This window comes from Equus caballus, chromosome 14, assembly GCF_041296265.1.
Source record: "Equus caballus isolate H_3958 breed thoroughbred chromosome 14, TB-T2T, whole genome shotgun sequence".
NCBI lineage: Eukaryota > Metazoa > Chordata > Mammalia > Perissodactyla > Equidae > Equus > Equus caballus.
Window position 1 is genome coordinate 64,959,268 of NC_091697.1, and position 12,429 is coordinate 64,971,696.

A 12,429-nucleotide genomic window follows, 5' to 3' on the forward strand; every position below is an offset into this window, starting at 1 on the left:
TGGAATTGCTAAATCCTGCACATGTTCTCTTACTGTTCCTCCCTTCTACTTTTTTTTTTTTTTTTGGTGAGGAAGATTGGCCCTGAGCTGACATCTGTGCCAATCTTCCTCTATTTTGTATGTAGGATGCCGCCAGAGCATGGCTTGATGAGCAGTGTGTAGGTCTGTGCCTGGGATCCACACCCACAAACCCCGGGCCGCTGAAGCAGAGCATGCAAACTTAATCAGTATGCCACCAAGTTGGCTCCTGTTCCTCCCTTCTTTGGAGGTCATGGACCACAGCTGTTGAGCATGTGGACTTTGCACTATATTACGCAGGTTAAGCTCTAACTCTCCCACTATGCCTCCATTTCTTCCTCCCCAAAATGAGATAATGGTTCCTAACTCAATTTTGTGTGTGTGTCTGTGTTTGAGGTTTTAAAAAGATAATTATGTAAAACACTTAGCACCATGCCTGGCACATAGCACTCAATAAAATTTAGCTATAAGTAGTAGTAGTACCACCATTATTCTCTTATTGCAATTATTCCCAAGCCCTTTCTGGTTAGTGAGTCAACTGCTAGACTCTACTTCTTGTATCTACATTGTCTCCCGCTCAAGGTCTCCCTTCAGACAGCCTGTTCTTTCCTTTAGAATTTGTTTGACCCACTTCAGCTCTTTTATTGGAACGGATCATTCAACAAATCTGCCTTGACTCCTGGCTGTTCGTGAGCTTCCTCTAGTCTCGTAGCCCAGCCACAGCAGGATTATCCCTGGAATCCCAGATTCTTAATGTAGCCACCACCTTGAGCCGGTCTCTCACTTTGGATTTGCAAAGTGGTTTCAGAGATAGCTCTGAGTAACCAGAATATTAGAATAACCTTGCCGCTATCTCACATGTATGGTTTTGGATAAAACGCATGCAAACCGAGTTTCTACGTTTTCAGCTGCAAAACCAAGGGAGTTGGATTAGAATATTCTCTAACGTTTTTTCCATCTAAAAATATTTGATTCTAATTATGTAATACTTTTCTTTACTTTCATACCTGTTCAGATTAAATTTTCAAAGAATTTGTACTATAGCAAAACATTCAACCTCACTATTATTTTATCAAATGTTAAACTCACTGATCTAGATTGCACATTGACTATTATGTCTTTATCTCGACATCTCCTATAGCTATCAGTTGCTAATATATCAGTTTCTAACATACTCTTGGGCTCATATGTATAGAACTGTTCTGACTCCTCTATCAATTCTTACTGGAAATACAATTTCAGTGTATAATATTAGCAAATTTATTATACCTGTTTGTATGAGCCACAACAGCCAAGATGGAGTGTCATTCAACTACAGGTTTATTTTATAGTTTCAAAATTCAATATACAAAATGAAAATGCATTGCATTTACAGATAGCTTTATGTTTTAAAAGTACCTTCATGCAGATTAACTCCTGTGACCCTCATAACAAACTAATGAGGTAAGTAGAGCAAGCCTTATTGTCCCAATTTATAACAAGAAAAACTAGGGCACAGCAGAAAACTTAAGTGGCTTGCCCCAGGCACCACAGTTGATTAGTGACATTTAGGACAAGAACTCAGGATTCTAACTCCGCATCTAGGGTTCTTTCCGTGGTGCCTGCCCCCATTTGCAGCCAACTTGCTCATTCCACTAAGTGCAAACAACCAAATCCTCTCCTGCTCTGAGAGATCCCCCCTACCCACTAACCACATTGCTTTGTTTCGGCAGAATTAGTCAAGGAGTTATTATATAAAAATGGAAAAGTGCACACACAAACATATGTACGAAGAGCTGACAAAGGCATTTCCAGTTTTCAGTTTTAGATGCAATGTATTGCTGGAGCTAATAGAAATTCTGGCTATGCTTGGCTTTATTGCCCTATTGCCTTCTTGGTTATGGATCCTCATGTGGAAATCATCTAATAATCAGTTAAAAATAACAAGCAAACTGCAGGATTTTAGTGAAGAATGCGTAGCATTGCTGCTTATGGGAAGCGATGAAAATGCTTACCGTCTGAGCTGTGAAGTCCTTTCTGTTTACAACCCTGAATGAACTGTTGGGTCAGATGTTTACCCTTGCTGACTTCCACTCGCGTTCCCAATTTTATTACTGTAACATCAAGGGCATTGGTATTAATCTCTTTCAACTTCAAAAAGCCTTGATGTTTTAAAATTTTGCCTCTTCTTCAATCTTCCATCACTCACCTCTTTCACAATAGTGAGTTCATGTATCATGTATCATAGTTGTTGTCCTTTCATTTCATTTGCAAATTTTGTGAAATCAGATTGTATTTGTATATTGCTCAGTCTACTCCATGTCTAGTCACAGCCGAAGCCCTGTAAAACAAAAGTAAAAGAAGGAGAAAGTACCATCTGTCCACTCGAAGTCTTGAGAGCCCAAGGTACATTTAAAAAGACTCTAGAGAAAAATATACCACAACTTATGGAAAACTACATCATGTAGTACATAGTGCAAAGAAATAATGAAATCAGAGAAGTAAAAAACTATTTGGGCTAGAAACCATGATGGTTTTAGGTTTACTTCTTAAACTTGTAAGAATTGTATGATTTGGATTGCATGAAGTCTTGAAAAAAGGGGGAAGGGGACTTTGGACTCATACAGACCTAGGTTCAAATTCAACCCTTGTTGTCAAAGACAGCCCTGGTGTCTTTCTAGCTACAATAATAGTAGTTATTATTTGAATGCCGATTTTGTGCCAGGATTTATGTCACACACATGATTTCATTTAATCCTCCAAACAACCTTGCCACTCAGTGCCTGACAGAATGCCTGGTATGGTAAGAGCTCAGTAAATGCTTGTTAAATGATTGAATACTAGAGTATGGTCCTTATTTCATTTACAAGGAACCAAGGCTCACAGAAGTTCTACTACTTGCACAAGGTTACACAGCTAACAAAGAATAAAACTGGGATTTGAACAAAATCTGTCTAATTTAAAAACGGGGATAGTACTTTTCTCGATTGGTTATGGGTTACATGAAATACTCTGGCTAAAGTACCATGCCTGGCACACAGAGAGCTCTTAAATAAATATTAGGACAAAACATCTCACAGAAGTGAACTGATCTGAGATGAATAAGGAACAGTAAGGAAAGCAGTAGCACAGCTATTTTTGGATTTTCAACAGTTTAAGGCAACGTGTTCAGACTTGACAGAACCTCAGATGACCCACATAGAACAAATAGTTGACAAGATGGTTCCATTCATGCTCAGCCATGGCCAGTGTTACTTAGTTCTTTCTGTCTAATAATTTTAATCTCAAGCATAAGAGACAACTAAATGACTTTTCCTGGAATAGTCTCCATTTTCCATATGTAATAGTGGTTTAAAAATATTTTCTATGATGATATAAAACGTTGTTGCATACTCCCGATTCATAGAATACCTTGATAACTCTTTGAGGTGTTGAATCAAACCGTAAGCTTTTTGAAAACAACCTAAATATGCATTGTTAGTCTGTTCAGACTGCCATAACAAAATACCATAGACTGGGTGGCTTATAAGCAAGAGAGATTTATTTCTCACAGTTCTGGAGGCTGGAAGTTCAACAACAAGGCACTGGCAGAGTTGTTGTCTGGTGAGAACCTGCTTTCTCATTGCAGCACTTTCTCACTGATCACTGGCTTCTCACTGTAAACTCACAGGGCAGAAGGGCAAGCTAACTCTCCGGGTTCTTTTCTATAAGGACGCTAATCCCACTCATGAAGGCTCCACTCTCATGACCTAAGCACCTCCCAAGATCCCACCTCCAAATACCATCACATTAGGCATTTGGACTTCAACATATAATTTTGGGGCAGGCACAAATATTCAGTCCATAGCATCCATCAACTGGAGAATTGACATCATAAATTACAGTGATGAGTTGCTTAATGACAGGGATATGGCCTGAGAAATGAGTTGTTAGGCAATTCTGTCATTGTGCGAACATCATAGAGTGTACTTACACGAACCTAGGTGGTATAGCCTGCTGCACACCTAGGCTATATGGTACCAATCTTATAGAGATCACTGTCATATACGTAGTTTGTCATTGAACGAAATGTCATCATGTCTGCCTGACTACATAGCATTTCCACCCTAAAGATATTATGCAGCCATAAAAGGAATGAGATCATCTATATGTACTGACCTGGGAAGATGTTGACCATTCTTAAGTGAAAAAGTAATTGCAGAAAAGTTGTAATAGTGCGATTCCAGTTTTAGCAAGAAAAAACTTCTACATATCTTGCATATTCTTGTAAATGCTTGGAAAAACAGTGTGGAAGGGTCCATAGTAAACTATTGGGAGAAGCTTCTACTGGAGAAGGGGGTGTGGTTAGGAGGAGAATAACAGGAAGCTTATGGTTTTTGCTTTATGTACAATTATATCTTATCTTTTTTGTAACTTTTTGAGTTGAGCATGATTATTTTTATTTCTTCAATTTAAAACTCAATAGGGATTATATCAAGACAGTGACCTAAGCATACCTATGTAACTCCCCTGACACCCAAAACTCCATTGAAATGACAGAAAATAACCTTTAGGAGTGCTGCAAAACAGCACAGGTTACTATGAGACGTCTGTATATTTTGAGAAATTCCTGGAAGATAAAAACCAGTAGAGAAAAACACGGATAGAAGAAAGCTACTACAAAGGTGACGTTAGTAATCCCAACAATGAGCAAACATGTGCAAAGTTCAATGGGGTCCCAGTGTAATAACCCTCAGGGCGCTTGAGGAGCCGCATTTGACAAAGCTGCGCTAGGAGAGTCCAACTCCTCGCTCCTTCGCCACATCAGCCGAACAGCTGGAAACAAAGGCTTTCTGCTTTCCGATTATTATCCTAACTGCTTTGGAAACAAAATAAGAAACAGTAAAAGCCAAGGCCCCTAGCATGTGAGTTCGAGTTGGAGATGAACCCTATGTAAGACAAGACCTACTGAGGGGGGAAAATCTATGCTGGATTCAACTGGCCTCCTTTCCGTAAAAGGAAAAATAAAATTTGTATGTAAAAATAAAATTTGCTATCAGGACAAAATCTTGAATAGGGGTCTCTGAAGTGGGGGTTCTTACAGATGTGCACTGGAAGAGGTACCCCAGATAACTTACAAATGCCAAGAAGAGCTCTCAACCCAGGAGATAAGCTGGGAGCACACTGCTCCTTCTCAGATGGCGAGATATCATCAAACATTTGAAGAAAAGTAACATCTTAAAAAGAGGCTCAAAATTCAGGAAGTAGAGGAACTAAGCCCTGAGGGAACAGTCTCAGATAATAGAATCATATATTTAAACTAGAAAAAATTATTATTGTGGAAGATTCAAGAGAATATTGTATACATGAAAGAAAAGGCTGATATGAAAAAGAAACATTAGAGTTTTGGGAAATAAAAATTATGATTATTGAAATAAAAATCTTCAATAGGAGAAATAGCAGAGTGGATATGCTATGATCCAGTTACTGAGCAGGAAAATTGAGCCCAGTGTTTCTACCAGAAGGTAGGGCAAAAGGACAATGTCACGGGCTGAACTGCGTTCCCTTAATACTTCATATGTTGACGCCCTAACTCCCAGTACCTCAGAGTGTGACTATATTTGGATATAGGGCCTTTATAGAGGTAATTTAGGTTAAATGAGGTCATATGGGTGGGCCCCAATGAAATCTAACTAATGTCCTTACAACAAGAGGAAATTTGGGCACACAACAAGATGTACCACGGATCTACGCCCACAGAGGAAAGGCCACATGAGGACACAGCAAGAAGGCAGCCACCTGCAAGCCAAGGAGAAAAGCCTTGATCTTGGACATCCAGTCTCCAGAATTATGAGAAAATACATTTCTCTTGTTGAAGCCCCCCAGTCTGTGTTGTTTTGTTATGGCAGCCCTAGCAAACTAAGACAGACAAAAACATGGAAAGTATGAGAAAATAGTTAAGAAGCAGAAAATAGACCCAGAAGTTTTAACATTTATTCAATAAGACTTCCGGAAAGGTAGAATAAGTGATAATGGAAGAAAAAATATATTCATGAAAAATTCCCAGAACTTAAGTAAGTCTGCTAATTAAAAGAGTTTCCGGTTTGCTGAGCAAGATGCAGGAAAAAAAAAAAAAAAAAAGACCCACAACTACACGCCTTGTGAAATTTAATAAATAAATCAGGAAAAAAGTGACGTGGAGTTCTCTTTGAGGACAATAATCTATTGTCAACCTGAACGCACAGTGAGTTTTTTGCAGCTCAACAATGGTTCTTGATGTCTTTTCAGTCTCCCATTGACAGAATCAATATTTGGAGCTGGATCAAAGTTTAGAAGCCACCTTTCTACAAGTCTCTTATTTCCTAGAAATAAGGAAATTGAGTCTCGGAGAGATTAACTGGCTGGGTGTTTTTAAAAACGTAATTTCAGATTCTTTGACATCTCCCATAGACCTCTATAGGTATGGGATCTATGTTCCCTCCCCTCGAACCTAGGTGGGGCTGTGACTGCTTGGACTGATGCAGGATGGCACTAGGACGACCAAGCGTTCTGGGTTCCCCAGGACAGTCCTGGTTTTAGCACTGCAAGTCCCCCAGAAAATTCCTCAGAACTGGATAAACCAGGATGGTTATCTGAGAAGTGCTTTCCAAGGTTGGATCATCAAAGGCCATGCAGCTGTTACCTCGTTTGCTAGAACACTCACTCTTAGAGCCCTGAGATGCCCCATAAGGAATCTGACTATCCTGAGGCTACCAGGCCGGAACAGTTATGTGTAGGCATTTCGGCTGACGGTCCCAGCTGAGCCCAGCCTTCCAGGCCTCTCCCCAAGGTGTCAGAAACATAAGAGATGCTGTCTTCGACCTTCTTGACCAGCCCGAGTTCCAGCTGAGTACCACCAAGTGACCTCTATTGACACCACATGGAACAGAAGGATTCACCAAAGGATTCACCGACCCTTGAAATCATGAAATACATAAAACTGGTTATTTTAAGCTACTAAGTTTGGGGGTTGCTTGCTACATAGCTATAGATGATTAGAACAGTGGCTGAAATTATCGAGATTCTCAAGTCACTTCAGTTCAAAATGAGTGTAGATTCTCTTCCTACATTGAGCTATAGCTTTCTGGATATTAGATGTGCTTATTGGTCTACTGTAAGTGGATGTCAAAATATACTGTCTTCTGATAAGGAAATGGTTATAAAGATTTTTTTAAAAAGCAGATATTTCTGGCTCACACTATATTTTTATATCATTCTACATCTAATTAGGGAGAGAAACCAAATAGTAATTTGAACAGGGAGAGTTTAATATAAATAATTATTAAGCGTAACAGGGGATTGTAGTAACGAGGGACTGGCTAGTAGTAAATTATGAGAACTTTAAAGAATATAAGAATAACGGATACATAGTATCAGAAATAACACAATATAATATAGCCACTAACCCTAGTGCTGAGATAAAGCACCCAAGGAAGAATTCTCTCCTCCACACACCCAGAGTTGAGATGCAGACCTTTTTGGAAACAACATGGACATAACTCACTGGATAGCAAAGAAGGCACTGTGGGGCCATGCCAGCAGAACTGGTAGGAAATCTCCCCTTTATGGTGTTGGAGAAAGCTGTACACAGGGAGGAGTCTCATAAGAGGCATTTAGCTATGATACTGGCCAAAGGGGTGCCAAGGCAAGGTGCTGGCCGTTGGGTACCACTGGTCACTATACACTGAGGGAGCAGAGTGTTATGCTGCAGAAGCTTGGTGCTGGAGAAGCCACCCACGCTGCAGGAGCGCCAGGAGAATATGCTAGAACCAGGACACAAAATCCTTTTTTGCGGCAATGTCTCTCTAGTGCCCTCTACTAACAAAGTTTGACATTGTGCCAGCTGGCAAAAAGATGTATTTAAAGGCTCAGATCCACTTTTATAAAACAAACAAAAAGGATGAATTCAGAGCTGAGTGGATGAAAAGTGAAAAAAGATAACTGTCATAATTATTATGAACTATACATTAGGATTTCACTTTATCATATCTTGAACTTCTCATATCAAGTTCTGTAAAAGATTATCCAGATGTTTTTAAAAGGTGAATATTTTAGATGGTAATGGTCATATGTTTAAATAGTAAATTTATTACTTTCCAATTATAACTTTGATGTGAATGCCATTTTGCAGAGTATCAAATCATTAAATGTCGTTTCTGAAATTATTAAAAACCCCATTGGTGACTGTAAATACCCCATTAGTGACTGTAAATAGGCACAAAGTTTCTTTTGAGGGTGATGGGACTATTCTAAAATTAGATGTGGTAATGTTTGCAAGGTTCTGTAAATATGCTAAAATTCATTGAATTGTACTAAACTGGGTAAATCTTATGGTATATAAATTACATCTCAATAAAGTTGTTTTTAAAAAATCAGATACTAATTATCTGCCAAATCCAGTTTTCAAATGGAAAAACAGACATATATCTAAAGGTCTGAAAAATATTAGGTAACCTGTTTTCCCACTGCTAATTCATGTAATAATTTTAATACTGTAATCAGATGTTACATGCATATCCAGTCCTTACGTTTTTTTCCATTGTATAATATTTTGCCAGAGCTACAATATTTCATGACTTCCATAAATCTTTTCTGATTCCTCTTGAGCATGATATACCACTCCCAATTGTTTTTTCCATTTGAATACCTTTGAATGTTTTGGAAAACATTTTTAGAGTATTTGTATAATCATCTTTAATAAATAGTTTGATTTTACTGGCAGCAAAATGATATTATCACCCTAGGAACTTTGTTCTTTCTTACTATTTAGTCTATTAAATTTAAATAAACGTTCTGAGATGGCTGCAGAGGTTGCAGATTATTTTTGTTTTGTTTGTTTTTTTTCCTTTTTCTCCCCAAAGCCTCCTGGTACATAGTTGTATATTTTCAGTTGCGAGTCCTTCCAGTTGTGGTATGTGGGACGCTGCCTCAGCATGGCCTGATGAGCGGTGCCATGTCTGTGCCCAGGATCCGAACTGGCGAAACCCCGGGCCGCCGAAGCGGAGCGCACGAACTTAACCACTCAGCCACGGGGCCAGGCCCTGTTTTGTTTTCTTCTTGAAACAGTCTCATCTCGGAAGTTTTGTTTGTGACCTGGTGTTACCTGAGGTTCTGACAACTTGGATCCTGGACCTGGAAATCCTGGGTCCTGTTTTCTGATACTGACCTGTACCTCAGCCAGGGGATGACAGGAGTCCATTAATTGGTTTCTTGTTTCTGCATTACAAGTAAAGGTTAATGACGGTAGGATGACCTTCATCCATAAGTGACCATCTAACTTTTAAAAAATATTTGCAAATAAAATATTTAAAAAGAGTGCTTTTTAAGAATTAATCAATAAAATTCTTTTTTGCATCACCAAATCCAGCACAGTGTCTGAAATATAGTTGGTGTTTACATGATACTCAAGTGAATGAAGAAAGTAGTGATATAAAATAAACTAGTGAGATTTTAATGGGAGCAGCTCCACTTTGCATTGAGGCATGTGTCTCAAGTGTGGGTCAAGGACGAACATTGACTTTTGGTTTACATATGGCTATCCGGGTCAATACAGAAGCCTTTTATCTTAGACAAATATGAGCCAGCGGGACGTAAAGTTGGAATGTAAAGAAAAGCCCTAAAGTTTCTCCTTATTTTTGTCATCTAAAAAACTTGTTAAGAAATGGACAGATTAATTTAGAACAATACACTTATTAAATTCTTTATACTTTGACAAGATAAATCTAATATCCCAAGTCAAGTTTCTTTCCCCTTAGTTCATCAGCTTCCCAGAAAGTTACTGGAGATACTGAATTATTAAGAGCTTTAGGTGTCCGAATAAAAAAGTCTAATGATCTTGGTCTCTATTTTACTTCTACTGCATGCTAAGACTGTTCTGGGTTCCACTGATGTCCTGACACTACTACTGCATGAGAGGCAGTGACCTTGTCAGAGCAGCTCCCTAAGTCTCACTGACTCCCTCCAGCTTGGGTTTCCTGTGTTAGAAATACTTGGTCATGACTGAATGCTCTCCTTCCCCTTCACCCCTTTCCCAGCGAGGATCTTTGTTCATCAATTAGCCTCTAAAACTTCAACTACTCTCCCCAGTGACTCCTCTCTCTCAAAATGTATGTTGAAGGCTGTTTCATAGTAGAAAGATGCAAACAACAGCAAAGTCTCCCCCAAGACTCTTCAAACTACCCTTCTCTATTCTCTTTCGACAAGAAGCTTCTAAAGAGAGTAAGCTTCATTTGATCTCTCATTTGCTGCCCTTTATTTCAGTCCTGAACCTAGTGATTTTGGCTACCATTTTACTTACATTGCTCTCTCTAAGGTCACTAAGTCCTCCCCCAAAATAAAAACCAAGAGAGGCTTAAACTCACCTGATTTCTCTGGTGCATTTAGAAGTGTTGTTCATTTGTTCTTTCTCAGAGGTATCCCTTACCTACTTGGTTTTTGGGTTTTTTTAATCTCTCTGCTCACTCATTCATCATTCAAGCAGTTATAGCTTCTGCTCCAAACTTAGATGTTGGTGTTCCCAAGGGATCCTATTTTTGACCCTGTGTTCTGTTTGTCGACATTAACTTTTGCTTCAACTGACATGTTTTCATTCATGAAGACCTATCTTTCAACAGGTTTTCATTGAGAAAGACCGCTCCCTGCTCTGGTTGGTTTATTTAATTTGGCTGTAGAATATTCTTGTAGAATTTGTACTTTCTAAGTTGAGGGTTTCTAAGTTCAGAGTTGGCTTATTACATATTTATTGTTATTGTTTGTCCACTGAATATACTCATTGGTTTGAATATTATCTCAATATACCTTGAGCTGCTCATAACCATTATTGTCCCCTACATTTTTGGAGAATCTTTTCTACTATTCTCACATATAGAAGCTCAATGCAAGTTGATTAATTTAACATGTTTGAGCATTACAATTTCCAAGAACTCAGCCAGGCACGGATGATATAATTTATTTACTACCTCCTGTACTTTTTCTGTCACCTTTTCTCTTTTTTTTTTCTTTCTCCTGAAAGCCCTCTAGTACATAGTTGTATTTTCTGGTTGTTAGGTCCTTCTGGTTGTTCTATGTGGGACGCCACCTCAGCATGGCCTGATGAGCGGTGCTGTGTCCGCATGTAGGATCCAAACCTGTGAAACCCTGGGACACCAAAGCAGAGTGCATGAACTTAACCACTTGGCCATGGGGCCAGCCCTACTTTCTCTTTATATATATATACATATATATTATAAAAGCCTGCCCCTTCTTAGGCTGACACACCATTGAGCCAGGGCAAATAGCTTGATGAGCAGAGCATGAGCTGGATGTCAGCTTCCATTGTTCCCTCACCAAAACACCTTCGTGTGGGTTCATAGTGGTCCTATCTACAATAAGACTTCAACCCACAGCCTGACCACCATTCCTTGCCTTCAACATCCCTATGATCTAGCTAAGCTGGACTAACACTGCTGTCCTATTGTTTTTTGCCTCTACACATACGCTCATTGTGTTTCCTCTCCTTGGCATGACCTTCCCTACGTCTCCATCCTAATATGGCACAACAATTTAACTGACTTCTTCCCGATAGCTAATAATGATTCCTTAGATAAAGTTAGCTTTTCTTCTTCCCCAAAGCAATACTTTTTCTATGTATTAGCATAAAACAAATCCTTTTTGGAGTTCGGCAAGTGTCTTATCTCAACTATGAAACTTGAAGCATCTCAAGAGCAGAGATGATGTCTTCATCTTTTTCGTATCTTCTGTGAATCTGTATAACACAGCAGAGATTTGGTGAATGAATATCTCAAACTTAACTAGAGGAAATGAGTTAATATTTGTAAAATACTTAGCATAATGCCTTTTACATTGTAAGTACTATACAGGTGTTTGTTAAATAAAATGAAAGGTTGATAGGACATGAGTTTGGATTTGAGAGGACTATTGTTATTATAATTAATGATAATTGCGTCCATAATTTATTAATAGACTCAGAGATACTTCCTTCTTTTTCCACTAGACTTTTAGTAATGTGGAACCATGGATAGAAACATTGCTTTCTTTTTATATTCTATTCCTTTTTCTAATTACATATCATTTCTCTCACAGTGATAGTTAAATCTCATTATATTTAATGATTTATCCATTTTCTGCTATAACAGTTTTATCAGTGACTCCTTGTGTTATAATCTCATTATTTCACAAAATTATATCCTATTTGTTAAGAATAGTAACTGTTACCATGATTTCATCTTCTTCAATGCTCTATTTAATCTCAATGTCACAGCCTTCTTTGTGAAAAGATTAAGCATTTTTTCTCTTCATTTAGTCTAATTCTGTTCATGTTGCTTATATTATATAGTGTCTTTCACTGCGTTGCTGTGTTTTTTTAGAGAATTTAAATGTGTCTGAACTGTTTCATTTCTACAACTCTATTTCTTT

At 38.5% G+C, this 12,429-nt stretch overlaps 1 long non-coding RNA gene across 2 annotated transcripts in view; it reads right to left on the reverse strand.

The window, feature by feature from the left end:
- The window catches only part of LOC111767824 (uncharacterized), a 33,992-nt gene that overhangs the window by 11,261 nt on the left and 10,302 nt on the right, over window positions 1-12,429 (reverse strand). For both annotated transcript variants that reach the window (XR_002799688.2, XR_011425111.1), the window contains exons 2-3: window positions 2,207-2,338; window positions 2,013-2,111 (exon numbers count right to left, since the gene is read on the reverse strand). This is a non-coding gene — a long non-coding RNA (uncharacterized lncRNA). The remainder of the gene's footprint in view (window positions 1-2,012; window positions 2,112-2,206; window positions 2,339-12,429) is intronic.